This window comes from Sciurus carolinensis, chromosome 12, assembly GCF_902686445.1.
Source record: "Sciurus carolinensis chromosome 12, mSciCar1.2, whole genome shotgun sequence".
Classification (NCBI taxonomy): domain Eukaryota; kingdom Metazoa; phylum Chordata; class Mammalia; order Rodentia; family Sciuridae; genus Sciurus; species Sciurus carolinensis.
Genome location: NC_062224.1, coordinates 107,933,178 through 107,946,950, shown reverse-complemented (window position 1 = coordinate 107,946,950; position 13,773 = coordinate 107,933,178). Strand labels below are relative to the sequence as shown.

General features: G+C 40.3%; 1 protein-coding gene across 3 annotated transcripts in view; it reads right to left on the bottom strand.

Annotated features, from left to right (window-relative positions):
• Astn1 (astrotactin 1) overlaps positions 1 to 13,773 on the bottom strand; it is a 284,134-nt gene that overhangs the window by 269,404 nt on the left and 957 nt on the right. The window lies entirely within an intron of this gene.

Below are 13,773 nucleotides of genomic sequence, written 5' to 3'. Positions count from 1 at the left end.
TGGAGCCATGGGAGTCAAGGCATTAGAAAGGAGGAAGTGAGGTGCACTGTCCACATCAAGGGTTGGAAAACAGTGGTCCAGGGGTCACTTGCCTGTTCTTGTAAAGTTTCAGGTGGAACACAGGTATATCCATTCATCTGCCAATCGCCTATGGCTGCCTTTCCACTATCAGGGTTCACTGAGTAGTTACAACAGAGACTGTATGGCCTAAAAGGACTAAAATGTTTACCGTCTCACCCTTTAAGAAAATATTGGTTGACCTGGGTCCACATGTGTTCCTGGGCAAAGTCAGAGGATGGGACAGAATGACCAGGGCAGCACTCAGCACACTGTGAGTGACCTAGAAGCCATCCGTGGATGCAAGGAGAGGAGGAGCAGAAGATGACGGCACTGAGGGTGTACACTTCCAAAAAGGAACGGAGGTGTTTCTGAAAGAAGAGTGGAATTATTATGTGGGTAGAAGGATGTTCTTTATTTTGGGGGAGTCTTATCCTAAGGAGTGCAAATTGGCCAAAAGTAAAACAAAAAACCCTATTCTTTCCTTCCTTCCCTTCTTTCTCTTGAATTTAAATTCAGCAAGGGCCACCCAGTTAACACTGCAGTCCTCAGGGTCATTTGCTGGAATTTGGTTTGTGTAACAAAGTCCTCACCAATGGTATATGTTATGGTTTGGATGTGAGATGTTCCCCAAAAGTTCAAGTGAGACAATGCAAGAAGGTTTAGAGGAGACATGATTGGGTTGTTAGAGTCTTAACCCAATCAGTGAATTAATCACCTGATAGGATTGAGTGCTAATTGAAGTGTTAGGTGTGGCTGGAGGAGGTGGAGTATTGGGGGTGTGGCCTTGGGATATTTATTTTATTCTCTCTGCTTCTTGATCATCACGTGAGCTGCTTCCTTACACTCTTCCACCTTGATGTTCTGCCTCACTTCCAGTCTAGAGGAATGGAGTAAGTATTCTATTGACTTGGATCTCTGAAATCATGAGCCCTCAAATAAACTCTCCTCTACAGTTGTTCTGGTTAGGTCTTTAGTCACAGCAGCAAAAAAGTTGACTAAAACAGTATGGAAGTGGGAAGAATGTGTGCAACGTTTTCCTCACTTCATTAAAAATAAAGCTATCCCTGGACATCTGCTCTTCCTCTTCCTGGAAGCTGAAACATGCATTCTCTGATGACCTGCTTTGCTATCCTGTGGGGCGAAGAGCAACAAGATAGACGGATCCTGGGTTTCTGAACCACTAGATGGAGTGGAGCACAGAGGAGTGACCTACCGAACTGCACCACTGGCTCTGAACGTCACCTGAGGGAGAAGCAGCTTTTCTCCTTTAAGTTACTTTGTAAAAGCCTTTTTGTTCTAGAAAGTTAACCTCTATCCTACTTATAGTACCCTTTCAAAACCCCATTTTGAAAGGAATTGTGTAAGGAATTGCACTTACACATAGATTTTATATTCAATGGACTCCCAGCCCATAAATGGTCCTGATGCTAATTACATGTGGTATAGCAGCAGCCACAGAATTAGCAGTGGAGAGAAAAGGAATGGCCTCCCCTTCCAGGCGCATGGGAAACACTCTGGGAATGCACGCAGAGGACACTTGTCAATAAAGTGCCACTCTGTGCCACTGTGCCCTGTCAGGTTATGGCCCTAAATTGGTGGTAAACTGAAAAGAGCCATCCAGGGAATATCAAGAAGGACAGGAGAGGAGACATTGGGAAGAGCATAAGGTCAAGACACGGGATAAGATTATCATGGAGAAAAATGAGTAAGACAGAATTTTAGTTCTCAGAATTCATGCTTGGAGAAAAACATGAAGCAAGGGAAAACAGGATAATCTGAAGCCATCAGTCCACAGAAGTTCACACTCCACGGATGCTCTGTGCACAGGGATTGCACTGGGAATGGTACCTGGAGGAGCTCAGTGGTGTGGCAAATTCACACTTAGATGCAGGCAACGAAGAGTTTCACGGGGTACTGAACTGGTGTACATGTTTAATTTCATGTCCTCTCGACCAAAGGTCATCAGTTTTTAACACAAGTGCCAAATATTTAAGATGACCCTAAATATTTATGTACTGACCTATTTTAGTTTTCACACTTCCTACTTCCTGTTAATGAGGTTATAGCTCATAATTTCTCACCCAGACAAACTCCCAACATCTTCTGAATCTCAACCTAGACCACTTTTTCTGGAAAGAATTTGGTCCTACTCTGACTGACTTAGCTGTTCAGTATTTTACAGTGTTACCAAATCTTAACTGAGTCATTATAATCACCACACTGATTAAGTACAGCAGTTAAGATTGTGGGCATGGTAGGTCATTTCAATGCTATCTAAATTATTGTAGCACAAAGAAAGAAACAAACTTGAACATTATTTTTATGAAATAAACATAAATTCATACTAAATCCTGACAAACATTATACACACACAATAAGATGACCTAAGATTAACCTCACTTAGGAATAGAGTCTTAATAAAATATTAATGACCAGAATTCAACAGCATGCTAAAGAAATAATTCATTACTACCAAGTGAGGAATTATTCAAGGAATGCTAGGATGATTCAATATTAGCAAGTGAATTTACATAACTCATTATTTTAATAAATTTAAGGGAAAAAAAGTCATATTATTCTCTCTATAAATACTAAAAAAAAATTAAATTTAATATTTTCTTTACAACCAAATAAAACAATCGATTCTTCCTCAATCTGATAACTTTTATTCATGTTAACCCAAGTTCAGAAACAAACCTAAATGTGTTATGAAATTTAGTATGTGATAAAGGTAACACCTCAAATCAGAGGGGAAGCCAAGACTATTTAATAAATGGCACAAGACAGTTGAATAACTATGTGGACATCTAAAGGCAATACTATGTATATAGAACGTCTGGATAATTGTGTATCATTCTAAATACCAGAATAAATTCAAAATATATCAAATATTTAAATATAAAGAATAAAACCAGAGCTGGGGATATAGCTCAACTGGTAGAGTGCTTGCCTTGCAAGCACAAGGCCCTGGGTTCAAATCCCCAGCACCACAAAAAAAAAAAAAAAAAAAAAAAAAGGAATAAAACCATTAGAATATTAGCAGAAAAAGTGGGGAATACTTTTTATAATCTTTTTTTTTTTTTTTTTTTTTGTGGTGCTGGGAATCGAACCCATGGCCTTGTGCTTACAAGGCAAGCACTTTACCGACTGAGCTATCTCCCCAGCCCCTTTTTATAATCTTAATGTGAGGAAGACTCTCAACTAAGTCTTAGGGAATAGAAGCCAAGAAAAAAATAATTAATCACTTTAATTACATAAAAATTCAAAGGATTTCAGAAAATCAACCCACCAAACAAGCAAACAAAAACTTAAACAAGGACAAGGAAAATAATAATCAAGGAAAATTTTATTTGTAACTCATATAGTCAAAGAGATCATCTCCCTAGTATGTAACGGGTTCCTAAAAATATAAAATAGAATAGTGAAGAGATATCATTCTAGATATATTGAATTGACAAATATTAGGAAACTGCACAATGCCAAAGCATTCATGGGTGTTCAGGGATATAGGAACCATCACATGTTACTGATAAGCATGCAGATTGGGTCAGCCATCTGAGCACAATTCAGCAGTTATATATCCCAGAAAATTTTTCACAAAATTCCTTAAGGAAATATGCACAAAGGTGATAATTGCAGCTTTATTTACAGAGATGGGAACAAGAGCCAACCTAGGTGTGCATCATTAAGAGAATTGGTCAAATGTGGCAGAAGCCTATGATGGAGGGCTCCATAGAACCCAGAATCAATGGTGAGACCTGTGTGGTTCTACACACCTTCAGCAAGGAAGCAAGTGTCCAGACTGTTTAATATGGTAGTTGGTAGCCATGAGGCTATTTAGGAGTATACTAAAAAAATTTTTTAAATAAAAATTCAGTTCCTCTGATGTACTAGCTACATTTCAAGTGCTCAAGAGCCACATTGACTAGGAAGTGCCATACTGCATAGTGCAGGTATAGAACAGGACCTTAGTTTTGCAGAAAGCTATATTGGACGGTACCGAGTGGAGAAAGCAAGAATCAGTGACGTGACAGCACATCTTCCTTTACTAAAATTAAAAATGCATGAACATAAGCTATGCACATTTCACAATAAAAGAAGGATAAATATAGGTAAATGACAATCCTTGCTATGGGGAAGGTTGGGTGGAAATTCAAATTAGAGATAAAGGGAAATAAACACACAAATGATCAGACACCTGGAAGAAGAGAGGATTTCATAGACCTCTGATAAAATGCGCTGAGTTGAGGAATATGATTATTTCAATTCTGTGCACTGAGATCACAATAAATAAATGAAAGAAGGAAAGAAGGTAGAAAGGAAGCACACAACAACCTGTATGCAGCTTTCATCCAGAGCCACCACCGTTTTCCAGGAATTCACCAAAGTAACCAACACAATGGAATCAAGGGGAGTTGCTCAATATTTCTAAAGTTCAGTGTTTTGGGGCTTTTTAGAAAATGTGGATTTACTCCTTCAGTCACATACCTGGAGATCTACAAGAAAGATAATATTGTAGATGTCAGAGGAACAGGGACTGTTGAGAAAGGAGTGCATCACAGAAATGTTATCAGGTAAAACTGGAAGAGTCAACAGTGCTACCCAGCATACTGTGGGTGTGCTGTGTGCAAACAAGTTAAGGGAAAATTTTAACCAAGAGAATTAATGAGTACTGAGCATGTTAAGCCTTCTAGGAGCTGAAATAGACTCCTGAGATGTATGAAGAAATGATTCATCTTCATACATGATACGAATGATAAGAAAAAGAAGGAAACCAAAGAGAAATGTACCAGGGTTCAGCTGAAGCTCCAGTCTGCTCAGCCCAGAGATGTATACTTTGTAAGAATCAACAAACACAGTAAGAGCTGCTGGAAGCTATTCCCTAAGAATCCATGGCACAATGGATGTAAAACAGTAGAAGACCTCTGTACTGTAAAACTGTTTATTTAAGTTGGGTAGAAGTGTGGTATATTCTCTCCCAAAAAATATTTAAAGCAACAACAAAAAATGCTGCATGCTAATATTTACAGTGCTTATCTTTATAATTGTTCAAAACTGGAAGCGATTGATATATTCTTCAGTAGGTAAATGGATAAAAAAAAAAAGGGGTATATGTATAAGGTAATATTATTCAGCAACAAAAAGAACTCAGCTACCAACCCATGAAGAAAAGATAGAGCAAAGGGAAGAGGTAAGTCTGAAGAGGTTACAAATCACAGGTTCCAACCACACTCATTCAAGAACAGGCAACGCCACAGTGACAGGACAAGATCAATGCTTTCCAGGTTTGGGAGCAGGGAAGAGAGAACTGAGCAGAGGAAGGGCAGGGAATTCTGAGAGGCAAACTATTCCATATGCTTTAATTGTGGATATCTTACAGTGCACACTTGTCAAAACTCATGTCACTTTCCAGGACATAAACCCAACCTTAATGTCTGCAAACTAAATCACTTAGGAGGTTGAGGGAGCCCAGGATGGAATGCAAAATGTGACAAAACACTAACTATAAAGCATATTACAGTCTCACTGAAGGAGGTGAGTAGGAAAAGTGCTGACCTAAGTAAATTTGGGAATGAGTACCCTTTACGACTAAAGCAAGAGAAACTGTGCATAAGACTGTACTCTGATAAAGTTGTTCCCAATAGGGGAATGGAAACATTAGACTGCTACAATGGCATCATGGAATGGAAACATTAAATAAATGAATGGCAGATGATTGGAACCAGGCTTCTCATCGTTGGAGTGAGCAAAGTAAGGTGAGGAGCATAGAATTGTCCATGGATTAGATAACAGATCAGATCATAACAGTTAAAGTTTAAGTAATGAATGATAATTAGATCATGGATTAAAGCTGGAGACACCAGCATGAACTCATGCTTAGTTCAAGACAGATAGATAGATAGATAGATAGATAGATAGATAGATAGATAGAGAAATACTTATGAATGTGTGTATATGCATGAGTTTGTGTACATGTATCTATATCCTGGCTCTGTCAGCTGAGAGGAATGAGAAGCAACAACATCCCAGTATAGACAAGCACACCTAAGGCCTACATCTTGGTTTCTAACACCATCCTCCATTAAGAACTATCCAGATTTCTTAGAGAAACAGGTAATTCTCCATGCAGGCAGGACACATACAAGATGAATCTGTGCCAGTTTATAGTGACAGAAAGTAATAAAGTGCTCAAAAAGCAAAAATAGGACTACATGAAAATCCACAATGACAGGGGTGTGCCACAGACACATGAGAGCCGACTGGAAGAAGTTCCATTAGCTAAAGCTGGAACAAGCAATTTGAGCAATAAAATCAATAAAATAGTATAAAATAAATATTTATGAGTCCATTCAATATGAACAAATGATGAAATAAATAAACAGAACATTCTCTCACATAGAATAATTCAAAATAATTTATGTTCTCAGTCTACAAAAAGATGAATCATAACTCCCCACTTCTTTAATATGGTCTGTCAAGTGCATTCTGCCAGAATAAAAACCAGGAGAAAAGCAAGAGTGGAGAAAGTCCACCTACCCCACCCTGACCAGGTGATCAAGGTCAACAGCAATCATGGTCAGCCAAGTAGACAATACACACTCTTGATGTGATGTAATAAAAGGACATCTCACAGCCTCTTCCCCTAAACTGGAAATCTAGTCAAATCATCAGAAAGACGCTAGACAAATCCCAGTTGAGGAATGTCTATAAAATACCTGATCAGTATTCTTCAGACTGTCCAGGTCAGCAAAAACAAGTCAAGGAAAGGTCACAGCCAAGAACAGTTCAAGGGGTCATGATAACATAATGGAAAGTGGTGTTCCGGGTGGGGTCCCGGGACAGAAGGAGGGTTGTTTCAGTCAGCTTTTTTGTGGCTGCAACTAAAAGATCTGACCAGAATAATTTTAGGAGAGGAAAAGTTTACGTGGGGTCTCACGGTTTCAGTAGTCTTAGTCCATAGAAGGCCGGCTCCATTCCTCGGGGCCCAAGGTGAGGCAGAACATCATGGTGGAAGACTGTGGCAGAGGGAACCAGCTCACATGAAGATCAGGAAGAAAGACTCCACTCTTCAAATACAAAACACACACCCCATGGCCACGCCCCCAATGAACCACTTCCTCCAGCCACATCCCACCTGCCTCCAGTTACCACTCAGTTAATACCAACAGGGACTGATTCACCGATTAGGTTAAGGCTATAACCCAATCATTTCTCTTCCAGACCTTCTTGCGTTGTCTCACACGTGAGCTTTTGGGGAACACCACATCTAAACCATAACAAGGGTATCAAGCAAAAACCAAGGAAACTGGAGTGACATACAACTTTCAACAATAACAATGCATCAGCAATGGCTCTTCAAATGCACCACAGGGATGTTAATAAGAGGAGAACCAGGTATGGGGTCATGGGAACTCTTTGTACTATTATACTAATTTTCCCACACATCTAAAATTGTTCTAATTAAGTGTATCCTTTGGAAAAGGAGAACAAAAACCAAGTGCTGCCAGTATCTCCGGAGCTCCCTTTTCTATCTTTCCACATCACATTATCTCCCCTTTCCTGGTGGCTTTTCATAAACATTTTAGCACTTATGTACATATCCTTAAACAACATGTTGCTTTGACTTTGTATGAATAAATTATACCTTTTGTATTTTCAGTGAATTACTTACTTTCACTCATCATTACAGGTGTGAGATTTATACATATTGGTACTAGTACCTCAACCCATTTATTTTCATGGCTAGATAATATATCATTGGGCGAATGCACCATCTTGCTTACTTCCAGCCTCCTATTAATGGCTGCTTCCCGGTTTTGCTATTACCAAAAGGAATGCTACATTCCATGTATACATGTAAAACATCCTGTGCAATAAACAGCTAGCTAGAGGTGAAATTGCTCTGTTATCAGGCATGCACATTTTCAATCTTACTTTTCCAAAAGTTGTCATGTCAGTTTAGATTACCATTAGCAACAATTTAAGTTTTCTGAATTTTGTTCCTTGGGAACCTTGTGGAGATCCACAGAGATGTTGTCTTTTGTTTCCCTCAAAGTTTTAAAGTGTGTGTGATTTAAAAACAAAATATTAGTCATTTCATATCTGTAATAAAAATAACATGGTGATAGATACCAAACTGTAATACATTAGAAATTGCCATAAGCTTTAACTTGTCCTGGGAGACTAACTTGCTCAAAATAGAGCTTTCTTTGATATCTGTGTGCATGTATTTGAAGTGGTATAAAAGCGAAAAAATAAAGACTTGGCATGACCCTGCAGAAAAGGTGCCCAATTCTGTTCTTATAAACTGGCCTTTATCTGAGAAACTACCAGTCTTTTATGTTTAATTGCATGTCAAGAACTAGGGAGGAAGGAAGGAAGAAATAAATATATATATATATATATATATATATATATATATGCACACACACACACACACACACACAGACATATATATATGGAATATGCATACAAGGTCTCAATCTTGCCTCCAAAGAGAAATAAAGAAATTAAGTTTGTGCTTTATTTTTTCCTTCAAAAACTGCGATGACTTGAATTCGAGGCATATCAGCACATCCAGAAGAACATGTGAAGTGTTGTAAAATTCATCACTTCTGCATTCAAAATTCCTTTGATGTAAAAATCTACATTTCTATAGCGGAACAGTAAATGACGACCCTCTCAATGCTATAAATGAGTGCATTCTGCTAGTGAGAGGTATGTAAGTGCTGCGCACCCTACCTTCAGATTGCTACCATTCACTCCAGTGTGTCCTGGGTGGGGCGCCACGCTATGCAAATTTGTTCACTGTTAATCTAGACCACTCACCACAGTAGAAAGCAAAAGGAAGCAATGAAAAGAAATAAATTTTAACATTTCCCCCAAATGGTATCTTTCCTCAGATGGGAAGAGGGGTGAAAAGCAGTTAGAGATATTTAGGCATTTTAGTTGCTTCCTGTTCATCTAAAGCTCACCTTAAGTAGAAAATGATATCCAATCTTACACCTGGAGCTGAGGGAAAAGCTCAGTCACTGCTACTCGGGCAGCTCACTGGGCCTTGGCAGTGGCTTCTGAGCATAGGGCTTTCTAGCACAAAGATCCAGGGCCTTCCACCTCACTGGGGATTAGAGTTTCAACATTCGAATTTTGTGAAGTCAAAAACATTTAGTCCATGACAGGCATCACACTGATTTTATAATTAGTCATTACTTTACCAGTGAGGTTTAATTTAAAATTTCCTGTTTATTAGACAGTTAACAGTTTTTCTTGGCATGAATAGGTAGGTACTTTACATCCTTTGCCACTTTTCTACTGAGGTGTCTGTTTTTAATTTTTTTTTTTTTTTTTTACTTGTAAGAGCTCTCTATATTGTAAGGAGACCCTAACCCTTTTAAAATTTTAGTTTGCTTTTCTTTTGAATCTTGTTTTTCAACTGTAATCTTAGTAAATAAATAAGTTGAAGGTTTACTTTTCATTAATAAAAAAATTAAAAAAAAAAAACTTTTAAAGTTCAAAATAAGAAAAGACCTGGGGCCTTGAACACAGGTGGCCTCTGGATGGCTCTGTGATCCCATCCCAAAGGCATTTCCAGAGGGCCCTTCTCAGAAGAGCACTGACGGGTTGTCTTCAGCCTGTGCATCTTACCTTGTTCATCGCATCCCTTGGTGTCACAATACGCCACCAAGGAACATGGAGACATGACTACCCAAATCTGGAAACGACAAATGAAATAAGAATGCCCCCACTCTTCTTAAGGAATATACCTACCTGTGTGACATACTCCTTGACAGCTTCACCTCCCACATCACGGCTTGTGTAAGAAATCACTGGATGGGCAAGGAGAGTGTAGAGGTATTTGCACAGACACCATAAGGGACATCTTTCCCTATCCTAACCACTATCAGGGCTCCTTTTATTCAAGTAGGAAACAGAACAGATTTTGAGAAAATTTTAAGGTATGTAAAATAGTAGCTAGAAGAAAGGGCTAAACTTGACATTGACCTGAGTTCCAGTGACAGATTCATCATTTGTTAGCTAAGTGACCCTGAGTCATTCATTTACCCTCCCTAATCTACTTTTCCCTCCACTGTTGGAAGAGGTGGCAAGCTAAGAGTTGACACCAGATCTGTCTTCATAGCCTGTTCTTTAAACCACTACACTGGACTGCTTGAGATACTTCAAACAGCACCGTGCATGTGGGGACTTACTACACCTCTGCAGACTGATTTATCTTCAGGAATGCTTTGTTCAATCAAAAGCCATGACAGCTAAAGCAAAACTCCCAGGCACAAGAGAAATAGCTTTCTTCACTGAGTTTCATGCATGCAAAACCTCAATATTGGGTATGAACCAGAAGGGTGTCACCTTCGAATAGCAACAGGACTGACAGATGCATTGTGTTCACAGCACGGAGTATCTGGAGGTCCCACTGCAGGTTCACCTATTGTCTCCAAATCAGATTTGCCTCCAAAATAGGAGTTTCCACTGTGTTGAAAGCTGAGATATGAAATTTCAGCTAATGAATCTGTCAAGCCTTTAAAAACTTCTGAGAGGATACTAAGACTTAGGTACCTAAGTATTTAAAATTAGAAACTGCAGTTATTTTTTAATACTCTAGAGACTTTTTATAGCACATTTTGAAATTGGTGTTCAGATTACCCAACTTAGAGTTGCCAGATAAAGAAGAGGGCCAGACACAGTACAATTAGGATTTGTGGAAAGGACAGCAATCTAGAGATGACACCCCTGAGTAAACACAGTCCAGTTCAAAACTATGTGTAGTTCCCCTCCCCACCCCCCACAAAACCCCATATCTGAAAGTCACATCTGCCCTTTGCACCTGAGTGCAACTTACAAACCCACTTCAAAGAAGAGGAGACATGGTCTCATCCCCCTCTGCCTGAGATTATCCTACAAGCAAAGGTAACAAGGCTGATGGTTGAGATGGCACCTGGGAGCCAAGCTCCACCGTACTCCCTGGCCTCTATGAGGACACCCAAGCCCCCTCTCCAGAACCAGGAACAGTTCCCACCAGTCTCCCAGCCTGGCCGCTCTCCACACTGTGCCACAGGCATGTGATTCCCATGCTCAGATTCATTCCCCAAATTGCGGTTTGCTCTTCTCCTCCCCATGAGCACAAATCTTCACCTCTCCTAATCCAAGCCAAATCCAAGCTTCCTTTAATTTCATTCATTTGCTTTGCATTTTAATCCATGTAAAGGACACAGAAGTGGGATGGACTAAGACCCCTTCAGAGGGAAGGGAAGGCTTCATACAGAGGTAACCTCAGTGCAGGGTTCAGAAGGAAGCATGGATGGCCACCAGGTAAGAAAGGGACAAGGAGCCTTCTTTGCAGAGGGAATAGTACATGCAAAGATTCAAAAGTGTTCTGAAAGCCCTGGAGGAATATGAAATGTGAAAAACCAGCTGCATACAACTTTTGAGAAAAACTTTGTTTGTTTGAAGTGATAGGTCTTGATCTGGAAACAAAGGGAAGTCAAGGCTTGCTTTGCTTTTGTTATTTGTTTTCCTCTCTTTCCCTCCCCCCCCCCTTTTTTTTTTTCTTTTCTCCACTCAAAAGAGTAGCCTCTGGTCAAGTCCATGTCTTCTGTGGAGTCTGTACTTATTATGGAAACATCTCCTCCCTCAGCATTCCTAGACTGCTTTTTACGTCCCTACTACACAATCATGTATCATTACAGTTCTAGCAGGTTTGGGGTGTTTCCAATGAGAGTACCTGAAAGTGGGAGCTTTTTATTTTTTTATTTGTCTTAGTGCCTAAGAGTGCTAAGCAAGTTCATGCTTAACAAATTCCTGGGTGTGACTGATTCAGATTTCTTCAGGGGATGGAGGAAGCACACTGGATTCCAGAGAGGAAGTGAAGGACTGTAGTCATTATAGCCATCAGGATTGGCCATGAGTGACAGGATCCAGGACCACAGAAGTTTAACTTAAAAAAACAACTATCCTCGAGTCTGCCCTCCATTCCTCCATGAACTTGGACTCCTCTCCCTTTCTGCCCAGTTTGGCTCCACCAGTGAAGCTGAGACTTATCCTTGCTCCCCTTAGGAATACTGGGCCAGGAGGGATAATAGGTACCAGCAGATCTCTAGTTCCAGCACACCTCATTAACGGGGAGGACAGGGAGGGACAATCAATGATGCCTTTAAACAGTGCACCTGGCCCAGAAGTGAGAGCTCTGCCTGTACCTATGTGCAAATGCCAAGTTGCAGCAGGTTACCATAGCAACCCAAACAAGGTGCTGCAGTGGGCAGCTTTGCACAGAGGTGCAGAAAACCCATTCTTTAACAGCTGAGCTTTTGAAGTGCACATCAGATCCTGGTAGGCCTATCAAGATATTCAGTCCCAGCATTGGGATTCTGCAAAAAAAAAAAAAAAGAAGTGGAATTTTGAATACCTACTAGTCCAACCTCCCTTGTTCCATCCACACAAGTCCCTCTTTATGCACAATAAACACTGTATGCAGAACCCAAAAGAACCCCTTTAGAAACACATAATTCTTCATACTCATTCTATATATTATGATGAACAGATTGTACTTGGACATCGGCATGACTTCCACCCAAAATTCACGTCCACTGAATAACCCAGCAATTGTACATTGTAATGCGTAGCATATCCACAACATTCCCATTCTCACACAGCCCCCAGTTTTTATTATGTTATTGGTGTTTTTAATGCAACAATAAGTAATTCTATCAAGAGTGTAGGTTGGTTTGAATGATTCAACTGAGGTGCACTCCAGGAACTATAAACCAACTTTTCAAAGGACCAGGCAATTTTTTAAATTACGTTTCCATAGGAGTTGGGAGTGAGGGTTTTCTTACCCACTTGCTCATGTTTTTACGATGAACATATCTCTTGCGAAGGGAGAACAAGAGAGAGACTTAGCACTTGCCATATGGTTTCTAACCTACATTTGACTCTCAGGAATCCATGTCCCTGTGAGTAGGTAGGGCATTAAGTAGATGTAACAATATCCTGGACCCACCCTCCCTCCCATCTCTTTCTTTCTTTCTATCTTTCTTCCTTACCCCCTTGGATCTAGAAACTGACTTGTGGCTTGTGGTTTTCTTTGAATTCTCTCCTGGGCAAAATAAGACTATGTAGAGCCTCACTCAAGAAACAGATTGCACAATGGTGGTGCACAGCAGGGTGAGAGACACAGCTGCACCTGGAGAAGGGGAGAGGTTTGGTTAACTAAGTCCTGTGAACCTGTGGTGCTTCACAAGATGCTGAAACAGGACCTCAATTGCTTTCTGACTTGATAAAGAGAGGAAATCCAAAGTGATACAGGGATTCCAGTACCTGAGGAGTTCTGCGGCCTAAGAAATGACAAGGAAGGCACCAAAAGAGATAGATGTAAACAAACAAAGGAAAGAGGAGCCTCATGCCAGGGGAGGTCCTTCTGTGTGCACAGGTGCCTCTGCCTCTCTAAAGCAGCTCTGGGAACAAAGAAACCAATTTAACAGAGCACAGTTGGGTGATCTCTTTATCCAGGGAACTGTGGTGACACATGGAGATGTGGAGGTGGCTGAGTGAGGGGGTTGCTACATTTAGGCACAGAGGTAGGACTTCCCAAGGATGAACACTCTGAGTACAAGAAACTTGAGTATTTGGAAGGAAGGTGTCGGCAACCCGGTGACACACAGGGCTGTCAGTGACTGAAGACTAGAGATACAGCCGGTGCAG